This window comes from Tachyglossus aculeatus, chromosome X2 (assembly GCF_015852505.1).
Source record: "Tachyglossus aculeatus isolate mTacAcu1 chromosome X2, mTacAcu1.pri, whole genome shotgun sequence".
Lineage (NCBI taxonomy): Eukaryota > Metazoa > Chordata > Mammalia > Monotremata > Tachyglossidae > Tachyglossus > Tachyglossus aculeatus.
This window is the reverse complement of record NC_052100.1, coordinates 17,019,357-17,025,006: the sequence shown is the minus strand read 5'-3', so window position 1 is coordinate 17,025,006 and position 5,650 is coordinate 17,019,357. Positions and strand designations below refer to the sequence as shown.

At 47.6% G+C, this 5,650-nt stretch overlaps 1 pseudogene; it reads left to right on the top strand.

Annotated features, from left to right (window-relative positions):
* The first annotated feature begins 265 nt into the window (after positions 1-265).
* LOC119949598 lies at positions 266-832 on the top strand (annotated as a pseudogene).
* The last annotated feature ends 4,818 nt before the right edge of the window (positions 833-5,650 follow it).

Here is a 5,650-nt window from a genome sequence, read left to right as displayed (position 1 = left end):
CAACTTTTACAGTCTCCTGCTTAACTAGGTTGAGCAATGGGTTCAAAAATAAGGCTGCTCTGACACCGAGGGGGAGGCCAAAAGTCACTGCGGCCTCTTCAGCAACAGAGAGCCCAATATTGAGCTCCTAGGGGACACAGAACTTGAGTTTAAGGCAGCAGGGTGAGGTGGGGTACCTCAGCAACAAACACACTTGATCGGTCTTGCAGGAGTGGCAATGGGATGATTCGGGCTGTGCAGCTTGAGCCGTGGGGAGGGTGCCATCATGGAAGTCGATATTCGCCACAACAAAGACCGTAAGGTGCACACAAGGAGCCCAAAAGCCAGGACATCTACCTGAGGCTGCTGGTCAAGCTGTACCGCTTCCTGGCACACCGGACCAACTTGAGCTTCAACAAAGTCGTGCTGAAGCAGCTGTTCATGAGCAGGACCAACTGGCCCCCTCTGGCCCTCTCCCAAATGATCCGGAAGATGAAACTGCCCGGGCAGGACAACAAGACGGCTGTGATAGTGGGCACTGTGACAGATGATGTGCGGATCCAGAATGTGCCCGAGCTGAAGGTGTGTGTCTTGCAGGTGAGCAGCGGAGCCCGCAACCGCATCCTTAAGGCTGGTGGGCAAATCCTCACTTTCAACCAGTTGGCCCTCCCTGCACCCAAGGGCCAAGGAACTGTCCTCCTCTCTGGTCCCAGGAAGGACCACCAGGTGTATAGGCATTTAGGGAAAGCTCCTGGCACTCCCCACAGCCACACCAGACCCTATGTCCGCTCCAAGGGCCGGAAGTTTGAACGTGCTCGTGGACAACGTGCCAGTCATGGTTACAAAAACTGAACTTGCTCATCTATTAAAAAGCTTTGGGACTGGAGCTATGGTGTCTGTCTCTGGCTGGGGACTGCAGGGAGACCTGGGGGACTGGGGCAGCAACTGAATGGGCACACCCACACATCCCCTCGGTGCCCTCTCAGGCCCTTGCCTGTCGCCACATCCTAGCATGGGCCTGGGAGTCAGAAGGACCTGGGTTCTAATCCCGGCTCTGCTATGACCTTGGGCAAGTCACTTCACTTTTGGGCCTGTTACCTCATTCTAGACTGTGAGCCCGTGGCTACCAATCAATCTGCACATCAGGCAGAAACTCCTCACCCTGGGCTTCAAGGCTGTCCATCACCTTACCCCCTCCTACCCTCCGCACCCTCCACTCCTCTGCCACTAATCTCCTCATCGTACCTCGTTCTCACCTGTCCCGCCATCGAGCCCCGGCCCACGTCATCCCCCGGGCCTGGAATGCCCTCCCTCGGCCCATCCGCCAAGCCAGCTCTCTTCCTCCCTTCAAGACCCTGCTGAGAGCTCACCTCCTCCAGGAGGCCTTCCCAGACTGAGCCCCTTCCTTCCTCTCCCCCTCGTCCCCCTCTCCATCTCCCCCATCTTACCTCCTTCCCTTCCCCACAGCACCTGTACATATGTATATATGTTTGTACATATTTATTACTCTATTTATTTATTTATTTATTTTACTTGTACATATCTATTCTATTTATTTTATTTTGTTAGTATGTTTGGTTTTGTTCTCTGTCTCCCCCTTTTAGACTGTGAGCCCACTGTTGGGTAGGGACTGTCTCTATATGTTGCCAACTTGTACTTCCCAAGCGCTTAGTACAGTGCTCTGCACACAGTAAGCGCTCAATAAATACGATTGACTGATTGATAGGGACCATCTCTATATGTTGCCGATTTGTCCTTCCCAAGTGCTTAGTACAGTGCTCTGCACACAGTATGCACTCAATAAATACGATTGAATGAATGAATGAATGCACACACACTCTCTCTCTCCTGGGCCTCTGAGAGCCAAGGCACATATGTGCACACATACAGAGAGAGGATGAGCTCCGGGAAGACAGGGATCGTGTCTACCTACTATATTGTCCTCTTCCAGGAGCGGGGTATGTTGCTCTGCATAGTGTAAGTGCTCAAAAATACCATCAGTCAATGGATAGATATTGAATCCAAAACAATTCTGACCCCCAAGACAGGATTTTTTTTTTTGAACAGTATCTGCAAAGCCCTTACACTGTATCAAGCACTATTCTAAGCACTGGGGTAGACACAAGTCAATCAGGTGGGACACAGGTAAATAGGCGGGAAAACAGGTATTGAATCCCCATTTTACAGTTGAGGATACTGAGGCACAGAGAAGGTACATGACTTGCGTAAAGACACACGGCAGGCAAGTGGCAGAGCTGCTGTTAGAACCCAGGTCCTCTGGCTCTGACTTCCAGGCCCATACTACATTCCTGGTGGTTACCAACTGATGACGTGGCTCAATTCTCAAGAGTAAAGCAGTAAGACCTTAGGAAATGCCACCATGGGTAAGTAGTCCATCTAGTTCGGTTGCCAATAGTAGCAACCGGATGCTTGAATGCCCTCTTCGGACATGTATCCTGACAGTGAGGGATGTGCCCTCCAATATATCTCTGCATCTCTGATTTTTCCTCTAGTAACCAAGTATGAATCAAATCAACCCACCAGCGGTAGTTATTGAGCACTTCCTCTGTGGAGAGCTCTGTACTTAGTGCTTGGGATAAGGTCATACAGTCGGTAGACACAAAGACAACATCCCCACCCTCAAAAACCACACTTACCGTTTAGTGGGAGAGACAGAAGCTGCAGTAAAGTGTGGGTAAGGGGCACCAACAGAGTTTAAAGATGTGGACATAACTGCTGCGGGGGGAGGAGGTTCGGGGTGGGCTCAAGTCTATAGGTGACGTACTGGGGAGAATAAAAATAATGATAATAATAATAATAATAATGGTTTTTGTTAAGCGCTTACTATGTGCCAGGCACCGTACCAAGCCCTTTGGTGGAGAAGAGCAAATAAGGTTGGACACAGTCCCTGTCCCACACAGGCCTCACTGTCTCAATCCACATTTTACAGAGGAGGTAACTGAGGCACAGAGAGGTGAAATAACTTGCTCAAGGTCACACAGCAGACAAGTTGCAGAGAAAATAGGGTGTGAGCCCCACGTGGGATGGGGAATGTGTCCAACCTAATTCACTTGTGTCCACCCCAGCACTTGGAAGAGTGTTTGACACACAGTGAGAGTTTAGCAAACACCATAAAAAACTGGAAAATTAATAGAGTGATTCAGGGATTCTTTTAGGTTCACAAGTTTTTACACTAGGATCAGAACTCGGGGTGAAGAAGTCAGTTAATATCTCATTCATTCATCCATTCAATCATATTTATTGAGCCCTTACTGTGTGCAGAAAACTGTACTAAGTGCTTGGAAAGTACAATTTGGCAGCAGATAGAGACAGTCCCTACCCAACAACGGGCTCACAGTCTAGAAGGGGGAGACAGACAACAAAACAAAACAAGCTTTGTTCTCAGTCCATTACCTTTCCCCAAAATTAGTAGGTTATAAACATACCTTTCCTAGATTTAGAAATTCTTATACAGTAATAATAGTATTTGTTAAGTACTTACTATTGTGCCAAACACTGTTCTAAGGGCTGGGGTAGACACATTCATTCATTCAATTGTATTTATTGAGCACTTACTGTATGCAAAGCACTGTACTAAGTGCTTGGGAGTACAAATCGGCAGGGTAATCAGGTCGTCCCACATGGGGCTCACAGTCTTAGTTCCCATTTTACAGATGAGGTAACTGAGGCCCAGAGAAATGAAGTGGCTTGCCCAAGGTCACACAGAAGACAGGTAGTGGAGTCGGGGTTAGAACCCACATCCTCTGACTCCCAAGCCCGTTCACTTTCCACTGACTCTCAGGCCCATGTACTTTCCACTAAGCCACGCTGTAGTCTTTCTTCAAATTCGGGGGCAAAACCAACTGCTGGAGGAAAGAACTACTGTAACACATACCCTTTTCTCCTTTCCAGAAAATGCAAAACATTAAAATTTGGGGATCGGGAATTTAACATATTTAGGTTGTGGAGTAGAAACACTTCTTTCTGCCACAATGCACAGAGTGTAACCCTGTTACAGTCACAAAATATATACAACAGTCCCTTAATATCAAGGCATTTTCCAAGTCAAATGTTTTTCTTGAGGTTTGGCACAACGTAGAGAGTTACATTTTAGTTCTTCAAAAGAAAGTCGAAATATATTTACCGTGGGCATCCATAACTATAATTCCAATAACACCTCTTTGGCCATGAATCCTCCTTAGGATTTCATCGGTCTCATCCTATGAAACATCGAATGATGATAATTAATCCATCTAAACGACTAAGTGTCCCCTGCAAGAAACTGCAGTCAGATTCTCCAAAAAAACCACTCTTCAACTTGAGTGGAGAAGTTCTCCGGGTATTTTCAAAGGGTCCACAGCCCGGGCATCCGGATTCGGGGAAATCTTACAGAACATCGTTGTTAAGATTTTGGAAAAGGCCACGTTTCGATCCGTCAGATGCTATGATCCCTCCCCTTCTCCCCGTCTCCCCGTCAGGGTGGGGGTCACCAGTGGGGGGCGCGCGGGGTAGCGGGGGCACGCGCCGGGGTGGGGGTGCGCGGAGCCTCCACCAGCCCGGCGGGGACACTGATGAGCCTCTGTCATCTCGTCCGCCTCCGCCTCCGCCTCCGCCTTCTCCTCCTCCTCCTCCTCCTCCTCCTTTTCTCTCTCTCTCTTACACACTCTTTCCTTTCCCACCCTTCTTTCTCTTCCCGGTTGCAGTAGTCGTTTATGTGGGCTTGCTGCCACTATGGTACCAAACTGAAAAATAAATGATATCCCTGCCTTTTTTTTCTCCAAACAGGAGTCACTTGAATAGTATAAACTTTCCAAAAATATTCATATTTGCCAAATGGTGGCACCTGGAAGTGGACTGCCTTAGGTGCACAAAGACTACAGAATCAGGTCCCGGCATCATCTCCTCACTGACTGGAGCCTGAGGTTTATTTAGTTTTTCTTATTTTAATGGTATTTGTTAGGCACTTCATTCATTCATTCAATCATTCATTCATTCAATCGTATTTATTAAGCGCTTACTGTGTGCAGAGCACTGTACTAAGCACTTGGGAAGTACAATTCTGCAACAAATAGAGACAGGCAGCAGAATGAAGTACGGACTGTAGTGGGAGAGACAGGAGGCAGGGAGGACAGCAAGGAGACTGAATCAGTGATAATATTAGCTATAATAATAATGATGGTATTTTTAAGCATTTACCACGTGCCAAGCATTGTACTAAGCACTGGAGTACCTACAAACTAATCAGGTCAGACACGGTCCATATCTCTCACATGGGGCTCACAGTCGTAATCCCCATTTTACATTCATTCATTTAGTCAGCCAGTCGTATTTACTGAACGCTTACTTGTGTGCAGAGCACTGTACTAAGCGCTTGGAAAGTACAATTCGGCAACAGAGACAGCCCCTACCCAACAACGGGCTTACAGTCCAGAAGGGGGAGACAGACAACAAAACAAAACAAGTAGACAGGCGTCAATACCATCAGAACAGATAAATAGAATTATAGCTATATACACATCATTAATAAAATAAATACAGTAATAAATACGTGCAAATATACACAAGTGCTGTGGGGAGGGGAAGGGGGTAGGGCAGAGGGAGGGAGTTGGGGGGATGGAGAGGGGAGGAGGAGCAGAGAAAAAGGCTGGGGCTCAGTCTGGAAGACTTAAAG